At 42.0% G+C, this 23,796-nt stretch overlaps 2 protein-coding genes across 2 annotated transcripts in view; one reads left to right on the forward strand and one right to left on the reverse strand.

The window, feature by feature from the left end:
• The window catches only part of LOC114643526 (NACHT, LRR and PYD domains-containing protein 3-like), a 2,412,635-nt gene that overhangs the window by 1,742,399 nt on the left and 646,440 nt on the right, over positions 1-23,796 (reverse strand). The window lies entirely within an intron of this gene.
• LOC114643530 (protein NLRC5-like) overlaps positions 5,965-23,796 on the forward strand; it is a 1,801,805-nt gene continuing 1,783,973 nt past the window's right edge. Inside the window, exon 1 of the mRNA XM_051925774.1 lies at positions 5,965-6,140. The gene's annotated coding sequence lies outside the window, so the exon portion shown is untranslated. The remainder of the gene's footprint in view (positions 6,141-23,796) is intronic.

A 23,796-nucleotide genomic window follows, 5' to 3' on the forward strand; every position in this document is an offset into this window, starting at 1 on the left:
CAAGTACACAGTATTAAAAGACAGTCAACAATTAACGTCATTTACCTTTGTTCCCGCGTTTGACTTGTGCTGTAAATCTCTTCCTCGTTTTCAGTTCACGTGATTACGTAGGAGGCGTAATACGTGATGACGCGATACGTGACTCTGCCTCCTCCATTAGAGTATATGGACAAAAAACAGGTTCCAGTTATGACCATTACATGTAGAATTTCGAAATGAAACCTGCCTAACTTTTGTAAGTAAGCTGTAAGGAATGAGCCTGCCTAATTTCAGCCTTCTACCTACACGGGAAGTTGGAGAATTAGTGATGAATGAGTCAGTCAAACAGGTTCCAGTTATGACCATTACGCGTAGAATTTCGAAATAAAAACTGCCTAACTTTTGTAAGTAAGCTGTAAGGAATGAGCCTGCCAAATTTCAGACTTCTACCTACACGGGAAGTTGGAGAATTAGTGATGAGTGAGTCAGTCAAACAGGTTCCAGTTATGACCATTACGCGTAGAATTTCGAAATAAAACCTGCCTAACTTTTGTAAGTAAGCTGTAAGGAATGAGCCTGCCAAATTTCAGACTTCTACCTACACAGGAAGTTGGAGAATTAGTGATGAGTGAGTGAGTCAGTCAGTCAGTCAGTCAGTGAGTCAGTGAGGGCTTTGCCTTTTATTAGTATAGATTCCACTGCCTAAGCTACCAGATAATACATTTTTCCTTGCCTCTACTTCACTCAGCAGGACCTTCATTTTGCATTCACTGAAGTTTTTTTTTTGCCTGTCCTTTCGCCATTGTCTTTTCTTGAAATACTGAAGGTAAGGGGCTATTTATATTGCTTTTCATATTCAAAGGGGTGTAATTCTGGGAGGAGTCGGGGTGGGGCGGCAGGCATGTACACGTGCGTTACATTTCACACTGACCGGGATTTATTGAGTGGAAGAACGTGGAAGTTAGCATTCACACAGATTTATGCTTTGGATTTTTTTCTGCATACACACATTTCCACTTTTGTCTGCATGTCATGTTTTAGTGTAAATTCTATGCACCGCGTTATGCATGAGGCTCCAGGTCATCAAGACCAACTATTACTGGAGCAAAATCTTCAAAGATGGCACAGGCCCAGCGTGCAGAATATGTGGTTGATTCCAGAAAACCATTGACCATACCGTGGCTGGATGTCTTGAACTGACCAGAACTGAATACCTTCATAGACACAATAAGGCCACCACATACTTACACTCGAACATTTGCAAAGAATTCAACATTAAAAGAAAAGGAAAATTGTATGAGCATGAGCCCCAAATAGTGACAGCAAAAGATAACATCACAGTCCTGTAAGACATGCCATTACAGAGATATTGTGAGATAAATGCCAACAGACCAGACATTGTCATTAAGAACAAAAAAAAATAAAAGCTGCCTACTCATCGAGAAGAAGAAACATCTCTGTAAAAGTAACTGAAAAACTGTCAAAATATAAAGACCTTGAAATTAAAATTGAAAAAGTTGTGGGGATTGAAAACCACAACAATGCTAATAGCGATAGGAGCCCTCTGACTTATAAAGAAAGGAATGGAGAAATATACCCAACAGGTAACATCAAAATACAAAAATTGCAGAATATCACAATTCTTGGAACATGTCATATCCTAAGAAAGGCACTGTCCATTAAGTAGACTTCTACCTCATTCTAACCCTAGGCCCAAGGAATGGACCTGGGGCCTCATGTATAAGCAATGCGTATGCACAGAAATGTTGCGTACGAACGTTTCCACGCTCAAATCGCAATGTTTAAAACCTAAACTTGGCGTAAAGCCACGCACATTTCCACGGTACCTCATACCCTGGCGTACGCAATTTCTCCACTCGGTTTTGCAGACTGGCGGCACGCAGCGTCAAAGCAGTGCTACTGTTCCTGTGTGCTCATCCTTTCTTTCTTAGACCCACATTCCTGACGCGGCTTTATAAATACACTGAAACTAACTGCATATTGTTTATTAGTGTAATGCATCTGATTTTAATTAACCTGCAGCAACATAATGGTCCAGGGAATAGCCATAGTATTCCAAATACCATAACTGCTTTAGCGTTGTTACGCTCACTGCATCTTCTTCTTCTTTCAGCTGCTCCCGTTAAGGGTTGCCACAGTGGATCATCTTTTTCCATATTACTCTCACTGCACCACTCGGAGTATTTATATCACTGTATCTGAGTGGGGAATCACAGCAGCAGCTGATCGGAAAGTGAATTATCGGTATACAGCATCAAGCACACACTACCTCAGCCACGGAAAAACGCTTCCAAGCCTTTCCTGTACGGACCTTGCGGTTCAGAAACAGTTTCACACCAAGAACTATAAACACACTCAATCAGTCCATCAAGTGCTCCTTGTAGAACTGTTTGTACTTATAAGTACAATTACCCCACTGTAAACTTGCACTACAGTTATAATATTGAACAACCTGCGCCACTTTATAAAGTGTGTATGATGACGATATCATTTTTAAGATGATTATATTATACAGATAAAACTTTAACTTCATTTAAATAATCTGTATTGTTAATAATTAAACATGTGAGAACACGGTGCCGCAGCACTAGTTAGTTCACAGTTGACGAATGAGAGCAGAGAAGGCAGCCTGTGTCCGAAATGACCAGTGCCTCAGCGGTGAAGCAGGTTTCCCGCAGAAACCAATGTGCCGGATCTCTCTACACAGCAGAGTACATGTGGCTCTAAAAAGCTGACAGGCTCTGCGCGCCCCAGCGAGCAGGCACGTGTCTATAGCTGGAAGTTGCAAACTGTATGAGCCCCGGAGCACCGTTAGATCCAGCCAGTGCCCGCCACAGGCCGTGAAACTGACAGCCCCCCTCCCCAACCCAACTGCTGTGTTCTGCGCGAGCATGCTTGTCAGCAGCTGTGCGTAATCCCCCACGAGAGGTAAAAGGCTTTAATGATAACGTGTAAAACACAAGATAACTAGTTCGATATAAGCCCTGTAAAAATCACACACACACACACAGTTAAATAATATGCAACAGGGCCCTTTTAAAGAACGTTTGAGACGTATAAAAAATCAAGCCTCGGATGTATATTTTGTATATCTTAAAAAAGCCCTATTCCATCCAAGTTAGATTGCCTTAAACAGATCAGACTTCTGGGGATAGAGAAATGTGTTTTAAAACACTCTTTGGCAAAACCAAAACCTTTGGGAGCGATTCACAGCTCAGAGGAAACTGTTGGGTCCCCTGGATCAGGCCGGATCATGATCTTTAAACCCATGTCAGATCATTCGGGGGTCAGTGTGAAAAATGGCCTTACCTTGTGACATACAGATGCTAAAAGAAATCAACGGCTTACAAAGGTGACTTTTAAAAAAATACTGGACTTTTAGGCGTCTGGCCAAAGGCACGGATGTGAACCCGGACAACGGACATTACACGGATGTCCAGTTAAAATGATTGTCACACATTTGCTATCACAAATCACCATAAACCCTTCCAAAATACCGCTCTTTTCTCTATAAATTGAGTTGCTTCGGGAACACGTGCTCTTTTCTCTGCTCGCCATTCAGAAGGACAAGATGAATTTCAGCCGTGACGATGCATTTTCACAAAATTCTTAATGATTTCTAGTATTTATGGCTAGGACTAAATGAAATATAATTATCATTCATGCAGACTATTCTGCAGAGAACTGCGTGTCCCAGGATCATGGTAAACCCTATTCATGATTCTTATACACGTTAAACGAGTATGTTTTAAAAAACTGTGGGGTGAAACCTTAGTGATTGGCTCAATCCTTATATATATTTTTTTTTTTTCTTAGAACTGTACATCCGAGCAGACTCGGAAAATGGTAAGGCTCTTTTTAAAAAATAATAAATGTTTAAATATTCACATGAAGTTTGGGCATGTTTGCGCGTGGGCATGTTTGCGCGAGGGAGCGTGGGCATGTGTAAGCGTGCATGATCAGTTGTAGCCTTTTTATAAGGACATTTTATATCTGTCTGTGCCATTCATGAAAGGGTTTGATGATGGGTCATGTGTGAGTGAATATTTGAGTATAATTATGGTTGTATAATGGCAAAGGTACAGTGATAAAGTTTGTTTTAAAAACGGACGGTTGAATCCTTTCATTTTCTTTTTAGAGGTCTATATACCTGTAGAGTCTCCGATTCATTATGCGGAAGCAGGTAAGAACCTTTTTTTAAAAAAATGCTCTAAGTTTACAATGTGCCTATTTAGGGCAAGAGTCTGTCTAGCTACCGTAAAATAGAATTTTTATATGGACACGCTTCTATCGGAATGAATTGTGCATGAAAAGGTGCAACGTGGAATAGAATGTGCAGGGTTTAACTGCATGAGCTGTGCATGCGCGTGCGTGTGTGTGTGTGTGTGTGTGTGTGTGTGCGTATGTGAGATCATGTGTGTGCGTGTGTTGATTGCTTGTTTAAAGAGAATATGCATTTTGTTTGAACAACGGCAGGCTTTGGAAGTGGGGCTTGTTATTTTAAAGAGCGTATGCATTTCGTTTTTTAGACGATAACCCTTTACAAAATGAATCAGTTTCTCAAAGAGCTTCCTCCGGGTTGACCAATCGCATTAAGTGTCATTTTAGATTTCAGTTTATCGAAGAAACGTAGGATGCATACAGAGCTCTTTAACTGAGAAGTTCATACTTTATTTCCAGGTCCCAGTCCCCTGGGTATTTTAATGTAAGTGTTGGACAGATCAGAAAATCTAGCTCTGTACCATAACTGGCAGAATCTACAAACACCTCCGCTCTCTGAGAGCAGCGTTCAGCATTCTCCAGCGCCCTCTGAGCTCAGCTTTAATTCAAATCTCTTGCAGTCCCCTCCACTATCACTGACGCCCTCAGTGATGGAGAGGTTGCTAATTTAAGGGGCGGGCAGACCTCCTAGGTGGTGAGTAACAGAGGTGAAGTTTAAGAGGGGCAAAAGTGTGGGGTGAAGTGTGTTAGGAATGAGGAGACTAAAGGTGATAAGTGAAGTGGAAAGGTACATAAAGTAGTTGAGATAGGAAAGCTATAGGGCTGTGATGCGTGTTTAATGATCTAGAGGTGTACTTCATAAACCAGAATAGTGGAACTAACAATTGGGAACCATTTGTACAAAACTGAATCTGAACAATAAACTTGAAAAAACCCCAACAGCTGTGAGTCCATCCATCCATTATCCAACCCGCTGAATCTGAACACAGGGTCACGGGGGTCTGCTGGAGCCAATCCCAACCAACAGAGGGCAGGAACCAATCCTGGGCAGGGTGCCAACCCATCGCAGGACACACACAAACACACCAAGCACACACTAAGGCCAATTTAGAATCGCCAATCCACCTAACCTGCATGTCTTTGGACTGTGGGAGGAAACCGGAGCACCTGGAGGAAACCCACGCAGATACGGGGAGAACATGCAAACTCCACACAGGGAGGACCCAGGAAGTGAACCCAGGTCCCCAGGTCTCCCAACTGCGAGGCAGCAGCGCTACCCACCGCGCCACTGTGCCGCCCGCTGTGAGTCCTCCTGTTCTTATTTATATGGGTCACTTACAATACATTAAATTAAATTAGATCATATACACTTTACACAAGTGGAAATTCAAATTACCGGTAAATGTTTAGATTTTATTAAAATGATGAGTCAAACCTGCCTGGACCTACTTACTGTAAATTAATCCTGATAAAGCACCTTAAATAACATAAACCTCTGTGGTCATCAGCAGTCCTCACCCACTGTGACTCCTCACCTGCTCGTCTAGAGCTTCTGTCTATGACATGTCCTTCTATCTCCTGGTGGGAGGATTTGTACTTCTCAGAAGATAAAAGGTTTGCTCACCGTTAGACATTTATTTGAGTTTCTTCTTTTTGTTTATTTCCATCATCTTCTGTCTCTTTAAGACTCAGGTGTGTTCCTCCTGGATGGATGCCAAGTTAAAGTAAAAGAAAAAACAAAGACGGCCGAGCATAGCAATCTCCGCGCGTGAGCTGTGAAGATCTGACTTTACGACGACTGGATGTGTTTGATAAACCCACTGATGGAACATCGACAGACACACAAAGATCTGCTCATTCATGAATTTCGAAAAACAAAATCTGTGATGGAAGAAAACTGAAGAATGAAGTGAAAGCAGGTAAGTGAAAAGTGAACTTGAGTTTGTCATCTAAGCTGAATTGAGATTAATGAGCTTGTAATGAAAACAACATAAAAACACATCGGAGTAAAAGACAAAGAAGATGAAAACCAGACGACATGTTAGAGCAGAGGCCTGCAAATGGAGGCCACACACATAAAACACTCACACTTAGTTTGTCAGCCTGAGAGAGGTGCCGCTGCACCGCTGTACTCCTCCGTATTCATGTATAGGACCTGTCTAGAAGTGAGGGGTCAGCAGTCACTTGACCTGACCATTTATTGCATGAGCACAGTTACCCAACTGGTGTCCGTCACATGTCATGTCGTCCTAGTTTTGTTTGTTTTAAAATGGGAAACGAGTAACATGACAGCTAAGAGAAACAAATATGACACTTAACTGTGCCTCAGACTGCAGCCTAGAGGTGCTCAATTGAAATGTGTGTGCAGATGACATACCCAATGTCACTGAATACACTGATAATGTCACAAATCAGAAGGACACACATATCCACTGGACACACAGACCGACATCAGTGAGATGAACTTCTCAGTCTGCAGTGCTTTAGCTCAACACAGTGGCAGTTCACAGAACACCTTTGTGAGGGGAAAGGTGAAGTGGATTCCTTTTTTCCCACCAGTGGTTATAAACTGAACAATGATTTCTGTGGTTAAGTGTCATTTTTTTTCCAGCTGAGACTTTTAGCCAAGACAAAGGCATTTCTTCCCTTTAGTGATTTTGAAAAGACCATCCATGCTTTTATAACATCACATTGGGACTATCGCATGTATGAAGGTGTTGATCAACAAGTCCAGAATGCTGCTGCTCGCCTATTGACCACATCTCACCAATACTGACCTCGTTGCATTGGCAGTACAGAACTGATTTTAAATTGGCCCCCTCTTACCTCTCAGACCTCCTTCACATTTATACACCAATGAGAGCACCACAATCTACTAGCCCGATGCTCTTAGTGGTGATCACTGCCTCTTTTTGGAATAGCTTAACTTATTATATCAGGTCTACCACAGCATTAGTTACTTTTAGGTCATCATTAAAGACTATTTTTTGCTGACCTTTGACCCTGTCAGATGTTAAATATTTTGTTTGTATATGTTAGTTCATGTATCTTCATGATTACGAGTGGGTATCATGAGTATATCTTTTATGTATGGTTTGTCATGATGATGATTTTGTTACGTGTATACTGTAAAGAAAGCACAAACAACTACATTTATACTGCAGAATTGGTGCTTGAAAATACTGATCAGACATGAAAGTTCAAGTACAGACAATGGTATAATGATTGGTGGGCATTTTATGCTGTGGGGATGGAAATGGAAAGGAAATGCTGGGAAAGGAGTCACTGAGGTAGATGGGATGTGGTGACATCATCTTTGGGGGACCAGAGGGAAGGAAGGAACCCGGAAGTGGCTTGGTCTGCTGGTTAGGGTTATCGGGTGAATTCATGGTGGCGTTTTCTCATCTTTCCTGTCGAAACAAAGAGAGAGGATTTAGTACACTGCTGTTGTCCCCTGACATGCGATTTTGCGCTGCTCATCGGGTCTTTAAGCTGCTCCCTAAACGCTTGTGCGTGACAATACATACACATATACTGTATATATATATATATATATATATATATATATATATATATATATATACATAAATTGTTCTTTTTAGCTTATCTTGTACAGCACCTTGGTTCAGTTTGGGCTGATTTAAATGTCAGTCATTCAGTCATTTTCTAACCCATTTAGTCCTGAACAGGGTCGCGAGGCGGTGCTGGAGCCTATCTCAGCAAGCACAGGCTGCAAGGCAGGAACACACCCAGGACAGGGGGCCAGTCCATTACAGGGTGAATACACACACACACTTTCCCCAACTAGACTCTAGGGCCAATTTAGTATTGCCAATCCATCTAATTTCTATGTTTTTGGATGGTGGGAGGAAACCAGAGCATCTGGAGGAAAACCACACAGACATGGGGAGAACATGCAGATTCCATGCTGGGATGACCTGTGACATGAATCCTGGTCCCCTTACTATGAGGCAGCAGATGCTATGAATGTGCCAACCCCTGTTTTAAATGCGATTTACAAATGATCTTTGACTTGACATTTTCTTCTGCAGTCCCAGAATGAGGACATAACAGCTGTGCTTCCTGTCAAGTTTTTAAGATGTTTTTCAGGTTTATTAGCTCTTTCTCATGTTTGCTATTTTTTGATTTTTGCAAAGTCTGATTATTTTGAGGGATCCTAATGAAAGACTTTATAGCTGAAGTGTGCCATTCTGTATGTTTTGTATTTTTTATTCCTACGATGTTACAATCGGGGACAGTCACTGGCTGAAGTGATCTCAGAGTTGACATCTGACCTCTGAACACAACACAGAATAACTTCTTCAGTATTTTTAGTTTCAACTCCACAGTACTGTGAAACACAGAGATATTGATTGATAAGACTTTGTCATCTCAAAATAAACGTAACCTTCTTAATGATTATTTGATATTAGGATTAGTTTTCAAATGATTTGATTTTATTTTCACAATGCACTGGGGCATTGTGGTTATCTGTGCTACCTCATGGACCACTTTCTTGTTTTAAATCCTGCACAAGTGGATTTCTAAGTGCAGCTTGTGTGTCCTCCTTGTGTTTCCTATGACTACTCCCATGTTCCTCAGGTTAAGGTCAGTCCCTGAGTCTGAACTGGTCCCATGTGGGAGTCTTCAGGAGTGGTGCACTGATATTCTGGTCGACCAGCTTTTTATATCAGCAGATGTGAATGTAACAGACGAGCAATGAGTAGTGAAGCTGACAGACTGTACTTATGTGCTGTGCTTCCTGCATATTCTGCACATTGCAGAATTGGAAAATGAGTTCATCCAAACCATACAAATAACATAATATTTGAGTTACATGTGGACTTAAAACTGATAAAGACACCATTTAAAAATAACAGTGGAGTTCATCAGCATATATGGGAAGCCAATCAGGCCCTGCTATCTCTGCCTTATTTTATCGTGCAGAAGTTTATTCGTCTTAAATTGTTTTATTGCAAAGGGTGACAGGAGGGTTCCATGGCACCCAATAGGCCGCAGTGATTAACGGTTTACATTTATTTGTGCAAAATACAAAACAGCAAACTGTTTAAGTTCAAATATATAGGATCTCTTACGATGGAGCTCCTTCTGGTGGCTGAGGAGATTAAGGTTCTTCTCTTTCGCTTACCTCAATCTAAATATCTAACCCTTAAGCATCTGTTTCAGGTAACCCTGGCGGGGAACAGCTCTGCTACAGCCAGGATAGTCTTAGTAAATCCTGGATAACTAAGTGCAAGACGGTTATTCTTAATGATTGTTTTACTTCTTGCAAACTGGACTTTTTGTGTGTGACTGAAATCTGATTGAACGTTGCTGAATTGAATGTGTTTTCAGAACGTTTACCACAGAAATGTACTTATTTAAACTCACCGAGAACTACTGGATAAGGAGGGAGAGCAACTCCTTTTAAGAAACGTTTTAATTGTAAGAAATTGTCATCAAACTTTTATTCCTGCTTTGAGCTGAATATGTTTGAGATGGATTGAATTGATCCTGTTTTGTGTGCCGTGATATTGCGTCCACCTAAATACGATAAGGGTTCTATCAGTGATTTCTCTGATTTATTAGCTGGGATTAAACAGCAATATGATAAAGTCCTAATTTAATATTCATGTCTGTTGCCCTACTAAACTGTTAGTTAAAGACTTTTTAAACCATATTGACTCTTTTATTCATTGTTCAGTCTGTGAGAGCATGGGCACATGTTAGATCTTGTGTTATCATGTGTCCTACCTGTGTTTAACACTGAACTTTGTGATGAATTCTTTTCTGACCACATGCCTATTTTATCTGAAGTATCATTTACCTGTCAAGCTTCTGAATTACACGCTTCAGCTCGCTGCTATCATTGTATATTTAACTCTCCACTCCTGTGTAGTTTTGTGCTTCCTTTAAAAATGTCACAAGGCTTCATTCAGAGTCTTCATCTTGTTTTAATACTGAGGGGTTAATCTCTGTTTTACTCCACCAGTTGCCTCATCTAAAATTATGTGTTCTAAATTTAAAACTGAACCCATGGCTACATGACACCACTCATGCTGTCAGACGTGAATACAGGAGATTTGAACACAAGTGCAATTCAGACAAGTTACAGGTGCCTTTTGACATTCTGAGGACTAGCTGGCGTAAGCACCAGAAACTGTCAAAGCTGTAAAGGCAAAATATTTCTCTGATATTATTTTGATAACCTGCCATAAACCTTGTGCTCTGTTTAGTACTATCAGCGCTGCTCTTAATACTCCTCAATCTGCTTGTCTTGATGTATTCCCAAAAAACCTGTTAAAATGTTCTCCTTTTTTTGTTGAAAAGGTTACAAACATTAAAGCACTCATTTAACCTCCTTCTTCTTAAGAGTTATCCATCACTGTCACTTGCTCTGCGCCTTTAAACCAGTGTGAGCCTGTGCCCCTTATTGGTCATTTGAGACCTTCAGCCTGTTCCACAGATGTTATTCCTCCTCATCTTGTTAAAGAGATTGTTGACACTGTTGGACCAAATACCCAAATGATCATCAACAGCAGTCTCACCTCCGCTGTTGTACCCAGAAAGTTAAAGCAGGCAGTAGTGCAACCACGCATCAAAAAAGCACATTTGGACACCTCAGTTCTTTCCAATTTTAGGCCAATTTCCAAACTTCCAGTTTTGTTAAATATCTTGGAGAGAGTTGTACTTATTCAGCTGAAATCTTATTTAGACATACAGTACATGGCATTCTTGAGGGATTCCAGTCTAGTTTTAAAGCCCTTCATAGCACTGAAATTGCACTTTGGAGTGTACAGGAAGAGGTAGTACCTCAGATGGGGGAACATGTGGTGCTCCCAGGAGCAGTTCGTCCGCTTTGGTCCTCACCTGTCACTCAGCTCTCACCTGTGGCTCCTCGCAGATGTTAGCATGCAACAGCGGCCATACCCCGGACAACGGCTTCCACTGGCCAGCTAAACCAGGTGAGGTTAGCCGATGGGCCCAAACCCTCAGTGAACTAGGTCTGTCTACCTATGCATGCGAAGTCTGGATGTCGGCGGAACCTGCGGAAGAGACCATCTAGGTCCAATGGAGGTGAAGGCAATTACAGCAATGCACTGTGGAATGCACAGAGCAAGATGAGGCACGCAGAACATCTTGGTCATCCACTGCATCCATACCCATCTCCGGTTGTCATGACTTGGTCTTGCCACTGGACATAGGTGGTCCCAGATGAGAGAGTGAGGTCGACGCTGCGCCACTCTTCCTCACTATAAACAAAGTCAGTTGCGCAAGTCATCAGTCATCAATCTCACACCATCTTTCAAGCCCTGTGGCGACGGGTAAGCAACGAAGCGACAGGTGTGGTGCACTGGGAGTTGTAGCCGCAAGCCTGCACACAGGCGACTCAGGCCATAGGGTCGCTCTTCACTTACCAGAGCAGAAGTGGAGTTCGGCAGCCACCTGAGTGTCTGAGCAGTCCTATTTAGGACAGCACTGCTCACCTCCATGCTGAGGAAGGGGCTAGAAAAGGTGCTCCAAACATTGCCTGCTCCTTTCCACCCTGACCGGCTAGCCGCGGTCGGCGAGGACTCAACTATGTGGTCGAAATTCAAAAACAAAATCTATTTCACTAAAACTTGCCACATGGAACATCCGCACCCTGCTTGACAGGGATAACACAGACCGACCCCAACAATGCACGGCACTCATTGCCCACGAACGTGCCAGATATAACATAGACATCGCCGCCCTCAGTGAAACCAGACTCTCCGGTGAAGGAGAACTTACAGAAAGGCTTGCTGGCTACTCATTCTACTGGAGCGGACATGACCCTGACTCAAGGCGAGAAGCTGGAGTTGGCTTTGCTATCAAAACCTCTCTTGCGAGCAAACTCTCTAGTTCCCTGAAAGGAATCAATGATCGCCTCATGACGATGAAACTCCCCCTCATCCATGGAACGAAGTCTGCCACCATTGTCAGCGCGTATGCACCCACCATGACAAACCCAGAAGAGACCATAGACAAGTTTTACGAAGACCTGAACACTGTCATCTCCTCCACTCCTACTGCTGACAAACTCATCATTCTCCTAGACTTGACAACATCCCCTGGGAAGGCATGGGGTTGGAAAGTGCAACAGCAACGGCCTGCTGCTCCTTCAGATCTGTGTTAAACATGGCCTTCTAATAACAAACACAGTCTTCAACCTCCCCACACGCAACAAGACATCCTGGATGCACCCCCGCTCAAAACACTGGCATCTAATCGACTACATCATTGTCAGAAACAAGGACCGACAGGATGTGAAGGTGACTAAGGCCATGTGCAGAGCAGAATGCTGGACGGATCACTGCCTCATCGTCTCAAAGGTGAAAATCCACATCCAACCTAAGAGAAGATCTCAAGCCACTAAAGCTCCGAAATGCCTTAACATCAGCAAGCTGAAGATCCCCGATGTCAGACAGATCTTTGTTGACACCCTGGATGAATGCCTTGTTTCCATCACACTGGACAACCAGGACGCGGAGACGGTGTGGACTACACTTCGTGAGACAGTGTATAGCACAGCCGCTGAGCGCCTCGGACCCTCTACCAGGAAACACAAGGACTGGTTTGATGAAAACAATACAGCGATCCAACTGCTACTTCAGCAAAAATGCCGGGCATACAGGGCGCTACATGATGACCCAACATCAATAACAAAGAAAGTCGCACTGAGAAGCATCCGCAGCAACGTCCAGCTGCAACTGCGCCGGATGCAAGACTCCTGGCTGAGTGCAAAAGCTGATGAGATTCAGGGCTTTGCAGACAGGAAAGACATGAAGAACTTGTACAGAAGCCTGAGAGAAATCTATGGCCCTACCACCTCAGGCTCTTCCCCTGTCCTCAGTGCAGACGGCTCTACACTCATCACAGACAAGGAAAAAATCGAGTCCTACTGAACCGCCTGAATGCACATCTTGAGCAAGGTCTCCTACCCGAGAGTCAGTGCGGTTTCCGCAAAGAACATGGGACTACTGACATGGTGTTTGCTACAAGGCAGCTCCAAGAGAAATGCCAGGAACAAAATACGGACCTATATTCTACATTTATTGACCTGACCAAGGCTTTCGACATGGTCAGCAGAGATGGACTGTGGAAAATCATGAAGAAGTACAGATGCCCAGACAAGTTCACTGCTATCATTCGACAGTTGTATGATGGCATGCTTGCCCGAAACCAGGACAATGGTCAGTCATCTCAAGCATTCCCTGTCACAAACGGCGTGAAGCAAGGCTATGTCTTGGCCCCCACACTCTTCAGTATCATGTATTCTGCAATGCTGTCTGACGCGTTCAAGGACTTCACTACGGGCTTGCCAATCCGTTTCCGTACCGATGGATCAGTTTTTAACCTTAGGAGGCTTCAAGCGAAAACCAAGGTCGAATGTAACATCATCAACGAGCTTCTGTTTGCGGATGACTGCACCCTCAATGCTGCCTCAGAAGCCGACATGCAGCACAGCGTTGATATCTTTGTCAAGGCCTGCAACAACTTTGGTCTCACAATTAACATAAAGAAAACTGAAGTGATGTATCAACCAGCCCCCAGGAAGCCCTACGTGGAACCCACCATCACCATCAGCGGGCAGAGTCTAAACGTGGTGGACAAATTCACCTACTTGGGCAGCACCCTTTCCAGAACTGTCGTCATGGACGACAAAACGAATGTCAGACTGGCAAAAGCGAGTGCAACATTTGGCAGACTCCGCAGCACCATGTGGGACAGGAGAGGTATCAGACAAGAAACCAAGACCAAGGTGTATCGCGCAGCAGTCCTCTCTACATTGCTCTACGGATGTGAAATGTGGACAGTATACCAGCGTCACGCCAAGAAATTAAACCACTTTCACACAACCTGCCTCAGACAGCTTCTCAGCATCAAGTGGCAAGACAAAGTGCCTGACACGGAGGTTCTTGCCAGAGCGGACTTACCCAGCATCTTTACCACCTTGATGCAGTCTCAACTCCGATGGGCAGGACACGTAGCCCGTATGGGTGACAATCATCTTCCTAAAAAGCTGTTCTTCGGTGAACTCACGCAAGGCAAGCGCTCCCAAGGAGGTCAATGTAAGCGCTATAAAGACACACTCAAAGCAGCCCTGAAAGTCTTTAACATCAATCCTACTAAATGGGAACAGACAGCTCAGGACAGAACCAAATGGAGATCAGCTGTCAAGAAGGGTGCTCAATCTTATGAAATCAGCAGGACCGCAGCAGCTGAACAACGCAGACAAGCCAGAAAAAATAGCATTAGACTGCCGTCTGCCACAACCATTCCCTGTCCGCATTGCCAGAGACTATTCCGAGCACGCATCGGACTAGCAAGCCATCTATGCACCCACCCTGATCCACCCCACCCTTAACCAGATGACTAGATGGTCCTTGTCGATTCGACGGATGAACACACACACAGATCTGACAGCTGCTTTTGATACTACAGACCAACCACAGCATCCTCCATCATGGCCTGGAGCACTCGGTAGACATTAAAGGTAGTGCTTTAGAGTGGTTTAGGTCTTACTTGTCTGTCAGAAGTTTTTCTGTTAGCTTTGCTGATGTTGTCTCCTCCTCAGCGCCTCTTACTTGTGGAGTTCTCCAGGCTTCTGTTCTTGGACCACTATTTTTTCTCTGTATTGCTTCCTTTAGAGTCCATTTTTAGAAGTTATGGCATCTTGTTTCATTGCTATGCAGAAGATACACAGATTTATTTACCCTTAAAGCACAGTAATGCAATCTCTTTCAAACTTCTGTTCTACTGCCTAGAGGATGTTAAAGCTTGGATGGCCTTAAATTTTAAAAAATTTAACAAGAACAAAGCTGTTAGAAGAATTTCAGCGAATACCAAGTGGAGGCAAAGAAACATGTACTATTTGTTGCTTTAAACAGTGGTATAAACAACAAAAGGAAGTTGATTGAATGACATACAGTAGTGTGTCGGAGAAACTCGAAAGCTCAAGTTTACAAAGTCGTACTGTGCCTGAAATAAAAAAAGAAGTTGTCAGATATCAAACTCGCCATGAAAAGCTGAGTCGTAGCCCACCATCTGAGTGTCATATGAAAGCTTATTAGGGTACAGACAAAAAAAATAGGCACACGGTGGGAAAAAAGTACGAAATGTCAACTTTAACCTCGAAATTTCCACTTTAATCACGTAGTTTATTTTGTCATTAAAGTAGAACATCATAAACTTCATCTTAAAATCATTTAATTTACTAGTTTCTCAAATCCCATCATAACTAAAGTAGCAGGTTAAATGCTTTGTTTTCTATTTGATCTTCAATGTGTTCTATGTGTGTTAATCACTACCTGCTTCTTAAACGGGCTTTCTCTTCCTCTGACAGGACACAGAATGCATTACATTCGAGATATTACTGCTCTCTGAATAACTAAAATACTGAGATGTATACGTGATATCATTTTCATGATGATAGGAGTTAAAGCATGTTATTAAACATGGGAACACGGTGACGCAGTGATTGTTCATATCTCACTCAAGATGCTTGCTGCGCCGTGCGCGACCTTCGATGAAATAATTTATTACAGCAGTACTGTCTCTTTCAAACGTCCTGACCCCCAAGTCCTGTTCTTACTTTTCTTTCTCCAAATACCCAATCGCCACACAATCAGCTCTGTAATAGACATGAAGCCATCTATAAGCTTAGAACGAGATTCTTCAAAACTTTCAAGGAACATCGAAATATATTCGTAGTACATGTTTAATTATTCTATCCATCCAGTGTCGCGCCAGCACCAGCAAGAATACAGCGCGAGGCAGGAACAATCCATGAACGGAGCGCCAGATTGTCGCTAGCGCTGCAGCACCGTGTACTCACATGTTTATTTATTAAAAATATAGATTATTTAAATTAAGTTAAAGTTTTATCTGTATAATATAATAAACATATTTTGCTGCATTTCATCTTAAAAATGATATCGTCATCCTGCAAATGGTTAATAAAGTGGCTCAGGTTGTGCAATACTACAACTGTAATGCAAGTTTACCCTGAGGTGATTGTACTAATAAGTACAAACAGTTCTACAAGGAGCACTTGATGGACCGATTGAGTGTGTTTAGAGTTTTTGGGATGAAACTGTTTCTGAACCGCAAAGTCCGTACAGGAAAGGCTGTGAAGTGTTTATCGTATGAGAGCAGTTCAATAGGCAGCATGGCTGAGGCAGCGTGTGCTTGATGCTATATACCGATAATTCTATTTCTGATCAGCTGCTGGTGATCTGTGATTCCCCACTCAGATACAGTGATATAAATACTCTGAGTGGTGCAGTAAGAGTAATATGGAAAAAGATGATCTGCTGTGGCAACCGCTAACGGGAGCAGCTGTAAGAAGAAGAAGAAGAAGGCGCAGTGAGAGGAACAACACTAAAGAAGCTATGGTATTTGGAATAGTTTGACCATTCTGTGGACCATTATATTGTTACAGGTTAATTACAATCAGATGACTTAAACTAATAAACAATAAGCAGTTAATTTCAGTGTATTTATAAAGCCGCGTCAGGGTATGAGCTACCATGGAAATGTGTGTAGCTTTACACCAAGTTTAGGTTTTATACATCGCGATTTGAATGTGGAAACTTTCTTACACAACATTTTTGTGTGTACGCACTGTTTATACATGAGGCCTCTGATGATTGGGCCAAGTGTTATCAGTGGTGCACATCTTCTGGACTCCCTAAAACCTTATGAAAAATTAATTGCAAAAAACCTGGCTGTAATAATGGATAGTGATTTTAAACTTGATAAAAAGATAAACTTTGTAATTAACACTAGTTTCATTCAACTGATGCTTTTACCTAAAGTTAAGCCCTTCTTGTCATGTCATGATTTGGAATGGGTTATTCATGGTTTTATTTTGTCCTGACTCAACTACTGTAATGCACTTTAGGTTGGTATCAGTCTCACGTTTACAGTTGGTGCTGCAGCACGTCTTTTATCAAGAACACTTGAGCAAGAGCACATGTTTCCTGTGTTGGCCTCCCTGCTGTGGCTCCGTGCTTATATTAGGATTGATTTTAAAATTAAATTGTTTGCTTATAAAGCACTAAATGGCCAAGCTCTTTCTTACCTTTCCAACCTTTTACAATTATATATTCCGTCCAAGGTTATTATATTTTTGCCTTTTTATATTAGTTTTTATTTAGTTTTTTTTTTCTGACCTTATTTGGAAATTCAGTTTAGTTTGTATTTTTAGTTTAAATTTAGTTTTTATTTCACAAAGACATTTCTATTTTATTTTTATATCTATTGGTTTCAGTTATAGTTTTATTAATTATGGTCTGGTTATTGTCAACAAAAAGCAGGTACCTGAGAAGTAAACTGAAACGTTACTCACTTGTGATTTTTCTGTCCATATGGTAAAGTTTTTGTTGACTAGCACATTTTGATTTCAGGTGTTTGAATTACATCTTCATATACAACAAGTGCAAAGAAAGGTGGCCCAGTAAATTGCTTTCTATCTCACATGCTTTACGTGCCCATAATCAGCTCGCTCTGTCACTGCAAATGCTATGTGAACACCTGCCCTCCATCACCAGCCGCCGTTCACTGGATGAACATATGCCGGTGGCTCATGGTGGGTGACTTTCTGTTCAAGAGTTAAAAGTTACAAGGGTAATGACTAATGGCAAGAGCATTCATTCAAAAACAAAAACTAAAATTATTTTTAGTATTTTATTATTTTATTTCAGTTAGTCTTTCCAGCTACTTTAATAGTTTCATTCAGCTTTAGTTTTTCATTTTGGTTTTGTTAATTATTTTACTTCAGTTTATAAAAATGTTTTTTTAATAATAGTTTCAGTTTTGATTTTAGTTTTTGTTAACTATAATAACCTTGATTCCATCAAGATCACGCAGGTCTACTGATCAGTTGCTTCTGGTTGTCCGTAAATGTGGACTGTAATGTAGGGGAGATTGTGCCTTTGCAGTTGTAGCCCCCATAATACTCTGGAATGGGTTACCACTTCATGTTAGACTGGTCTCTACTTTGCCCATTTTTAAATCACTTCTTAAGGCACATTACTATTCTTTGGCTTTTGATTCATTATAATTTTAAGAGCTGCATTTATCTATTTTATTGTCCTATTTCTTATTGTCTTTTTACTGTATTATTCTTGGTTCTACAGCACTTTGGCCAGCTATTGATGTTTTTAAATGTGCTATATAAATAAATCTGATATTGAAATGTGATATTGCTTGTATACACACAAAGATAATGTATGATGTCCGACTAACTGTTGCAGTGAGCCTCAGAGTTGAGGACTAGCAGTGGTCCAAGACTAAGATTAAGTGCAGTTGCAGTGGACTTCTGGGAGTCAGGGAAGGGCAACAAAGTTGTATACTAAATTAGAGCACATTGTGAGCACGCTTAATGGACTTAATATACTGGGTAATGTTAGAAAATGAATTCTGCACACAGAAAAAACACTTATATGCCATTGAAATAATGTGAGAACCATATTTTACCATTATGTAATATATAATATATATGTAGCCCAGGTAGAAATGTGTTTAAATCACTAATTAATGTAAAAATGTAAATGTTGTGTTGTAAACTGATAATTTTAGTGTAATAGTTTGTTTACGTAGTTATGAAGACTTTTATTTTGATAACCGGACGTGGTAGTAAAAACAGAAGGGCTGTAGGAGAGAAGGTGGGAGAGAAGAAGAAAGAAAGAGAGAACGTGACGCCAAGGTGGTGTAGCAGAAAGTTTGAGAGATAAATTATCAACCAGATAATTTACCAGGATACGAACTGCTGAGATAGATGAAGAAGTTCGATTAGATATTCGCAGGGTCTATCTGGTGAGGAACGACTTGTTAATTCAATGAGGGGAGTAACAGAGCGAACTACCAGAGGCAGGAGTTAACTCAGCTCAACACGCTAATGGTGGACGTTTGCTTATTTGGATGATGGAGACCTTTTTGGATTCACTAAATAGCGGCTACCTGCACATAGACAGAGGCAGAGAGGTCAGAAGGATTTGTTGGACTGATAACAACATTGCCAAGTAAGGTACCTTTTTCATTTTATTTTGTTGCTCCTGTTGGAGTGAAAGGACCGATAAGTTTTTGGTCTCAACGCTCCCAAGCCACGAATCAGGCCTGCAATGTTTTGTTTCAAATAAAGTGACAAGACTGAATGTGTTTTATTTTAGTATTAATAGTGTAATACAGTTCCTGATTATTTTCAGTTTATTAATTGTGTTTGTTGACTTATAATTAAATGGGGAGTTCATTATTGTTTTATAACCGAGTTTCCTGGTGTTTATTATAAGTTGGTGTAAAATAAACTATTGGGTTAGGAACGAATGTTAACAGGTAATTTCTTTTACCATTATTTGTTATTATCTAACCAGTGTATTGATAGAATTAATTAATAATGTTTTGTTCAATGTAACCCGAGACGTAAAATATTAAAGTAAGTAGAATCCTAACAAATCAGATATTAGATTAAAGAACTTGGGGCCCCTTTCTACACACAGTTGGAGTAGACGGGCTACATAAAATGGAGGCACCACTGGGATTGTGTCTTGGGTAACCAGTGAGTGTTTTTTTTTTTGGTTTTGTTTTGAAAAAAAAAAAAAAAAATCTGCTAAGCAATATCTGAGAAAACTGAGTTAGTTTCTGAGTTAAAGAAATGGTGCAGGGGTAAAGGATTGAGTGAGGCTCATGGACTGTTAGTTATTGTCCCTAAAGACGTGGAAATAGCACATATTGAAGAGACTCTTGGGACTATTAAGTGCTTGGGCAGACTACGTGTTAGGGGAGGGATTTTCAATATGGAACTAAACAGCCTCATGGTCTTGTGTGAATGCAAAAATGCCCTAACTGCCGAAAGTGTCCCACCTGAGGTGCATCTGCCTGAGGGTGGAGAGGCATGGTCATTAGTTATCATAGATAGAGCCCCAGCTACAGATGAAAACTTTAATACCAAATTAAAGTTGCTAATGCAGGCTGAGGGGAAAACTATGGAGGACATTAAAGCTCTACTGCCAGGTGCACAGAAGTCCACTAGCTCAGCTGACTCCGTGATACAGGCATTTGGTGACCTCTTAGAAAAGACCAATAGACCCTCGTCTGAAGGTGGATATCACCACCTACGCATCTTCTCAGGAACACAGCCTGTTCCAGCAGGAGAGGAGCAGTTTGACCACTGGCTTGAGCAAGCATGGCTTATGGTGGAGAAGAGTGAATATATGGTTAAGGAGAAAAAGTGCCATGTAATGGAGAGTTTAAAAGGCCCAGCACTAGAAATAGCGAAGGCTGTATGAACCAGTGATCCTGATGCTAACCCTACAAAGTACTTAGAAGCTCTTGAAAGTGCCTTTGGGACAGCAGAATCAGGGGATGATCTGTATTTTGCTTTTAGACTGATGCAGACGATTAGAACGGTCTCTCTCTAAGGTTGTTCAGAGAGGTGGCCTTCCCCATGCTAATATGGATAGAGCACGTTTGGAGCAGTTATTGAGAGGTGCAGTTGCCGCTGACCTAATGCTAATTCAGTTGTGTTTAAGAGAGAGAAAGACTGAGCCACCCACCTTTCTACAACTCTTGAGTGAAATACGCACTGAAGAGGAATATGAGGCTTCCGGGAGGAAACTCAGTGCTTTTGTGCATCCGGTACAGCCAAAACATACAACTGATTTAAAACAAGCAGAGATTCAAAGCTTAAAAGCGGAACTTAAGGAGTTCAAGACTATAGTTACATCTGTTGCAATTTCATCCGCTGAAACTCAGAAGGAGTGCTCAGATAGTATATTTCCAGCCGATACACACGTAGGTGAGCTCTGCACTTTACAGAAACAAGTAAAGAGACTACAGATCCAATTAAATAAGAAAATGACACCAGTAGATAGTTCAGCCAACCCAACTACGGTGGCAGCAGTAGAAGTTTCCCCTACAGTAGTCAGCTCTCCCACCAGAATCTCCAGACTAGTTGAAAAGCAATTCTGCTACTGGTGTGGGGAAAATGGACATTTTGCAAATAAGTGCAATAATCAAGAGAATCAGAGCAAAGTCATTAAAAGACTAATTCATGCCCTGAAACCGTCTAGGGAAAGTCAGCCTAGGACTAAGGGTTGAAAAACACTGCACAGTTAAAAGAAGTTTTGTAATCACACCAGAACAGGCAGGAATACCTGATGGTTTGATTGGTCCACCTAGTATAGTACAGTTAAAAGTTAACGGTCATTCCTGTGATGCACTGTTTGACAGTGGCTCCCAGGTTACCATCATCTTTGAGGCATGGTATCAATAACACCTGTGTGATGTTCCAATACGTCCTGTGTCTGGACTGGCTATTTGGGGTTTGAGTGAATCACAGGATAGTTATCCCTACCGTGGTTACATTGTAGTGGACCTTGAGTACCCAGCTGAAGTTATTGGTACTTGTAAAACTGTAACTGCTCTTGCACTCATTTGCCCCAGTCCTAGGACTGCGGACCAGACCCCTGTTATTGTTGGCACGAATACCAGTCATGTCAAGAGTTTAGTAAAGCAGTGCAGAGACCATGGATTTGATATTACATAAACTCTAGGAATACAGGCTGACTGCATGGATGAGATTGCTGTTACTGACCCTGTCTCACTCACCTGTGATGAAGATGACAAAGTTGGTGTTGTTACTTGGCAAGGCCTCGGACCTCTGACTATTCACCCGGATGAGGACCAGCCAATTGTCTGTAAAGTTGATTTTAATCATCCATTAGGGAAAGAAATACTGATGGTTGATTCATCCTCCTTAGCTCCACTTCCCGCCAGCGTGTTATTGCAGTCCATGGTCGTGCCCACCCATGAAGTGAATGTTAACAGTTTCCGAATTTTGATTCAGAACCAGTCAATTAGGGAGGCGATCATACCAATGGGAACAGTCATGGGACATATGTATCTCACTGAAAGTGTCGCTGCTGTCCCTGCTGAAAAGACACCATCTGCAAGTTTTGACGTCAGCTGGATTAATTTTGGAGACTCACCTGTTTCAGAGGAGTGGAAAGACAGGTTGAAGGAGAAGCTGTCCCAAAGACTCAACGTTTTCTCCCTGACTGACTGGGATGTGGGATTAGCTAGAGGGGTAGCAGCATACTATTTGACTATCTGAGCCCAGACCGTTTAGAAAGCGTCCTTGCAACCTCACTCCTGCAGAAATTGATGATGTGAGAAAGCATCTCCAGGAGCTCCTGTGTGCTGGCTTTATTAAAGAATCTCGTAGCCCCTATGCTTCATCAATAGTGATTGTCAGAAAGAAAAATGGGGCAATAAGGATGTACATTGATTATAGACTACTGAACAGCCGAACAGTGCCTGATCAGTATACTACACCTTGCATTGATGATGCATTGGATTCCTTGTCTGGAAGCAAGTAGTTCTCTGTCCTTGACTTGAGGAGTGGATATTATCAAATAGCTATGGCTGAGGAAGACAAGGAGAAGACCGCATTCATCTGCCCCCTGGGGTTTTTCCAGTTTGAACGTATGCCCCAGGGAATAACTGGAGCCCCTGCTACTTTCCAAAGATTAACGGAAAAAACAGTTGGTGACATGAACCTGCTCCAAGTTCTTGTGTATCTTGATGATTTAATAGTTTTCGGAAAGACTTTGGAAGAACATGAGGAGAGACTTCTCAAAATCCTTGACCGACTTGAAGAGGCTGGTCTGAAGATCTCCTTAGATAAGTGTCAGTTTTGTCAGTCCAAGGTGAAGTATCTTGGACACATTGTGTCAGCAGATGGCACCTCTACTGATCCAGAAAAGATTGAGGCCGTTACCACCTGGCCCCAGCCTACTGACTTGAAAGTCTTGAGATCATTTTTAGGGTTTTGTGGTTATTACAGAAGGTTCATAGCCAACTATGCTTCTATTGTCTGGCCACTAACTGAACTAACAAAAGGTTATGCCCCAACACAAAGGAGCCGGAAGCATAACAAAGATCCTACCAAGAGCTACCTGAGAGAGTCAGAGCCCTTTGGCGACAGATGGGACCAGTCTTGTACTGATGCATTCCATGAGATCATCTATTGTCTGACCCATACACCTGTGCCGGCATTTGCTGATCCTGACAAGCCCTACATCCTACATGTGGATGCTAGCTTAAAGGGAATTGGAGCTGTTCTCTACCAGGAACACCCTGAGGGATTAAGACCTGTGGCATTTACCAGTAGGAAGCTGAGCCAATCTGAAAAGAACTATCCGATACACCAGCTTGAGTTCCTGTCTCTCAAGTGGGCTATTGTGGACAAATTCCATGATTACCTGTATGGGGCTAAATTCACAGTACGTACGGACAAAAATCACTTGACCTACGTGCTGACAACAGCAAAACTAAATGCAGTTGGACACAGATGGCTTGCTGCCTTATCCACATATGGTTTTCATGTACAGTACCGACCTGGTAAGCACAACATAGATGCTTCTCTCTAGAAACATTCCAGGTGGTGATGACATTACAGAATGGGAGACCATACCACAGGAGGGGGTGAAGTCCATCTGTCAATGGGTCTGCATCCTCAAATCTTTAGACAGTCCACCCAGGTATGTG

Source organism: Erpetoichthys calabaricus, chromosome 4 (genome assembly GCF_900747795.2).
Source record: "Erpetoichthys calabaricus chromosome 4, fErpCal1.3, whole genome shotgun sequence".
In the NCBI taxonomy this organism is placed as follows: Eukaryota; Metazoa; Chordata; class Cladistia; order Polypteriformes; family Polypteridae; genus Erpetoichthys; species Erpetoichthys calabaricus.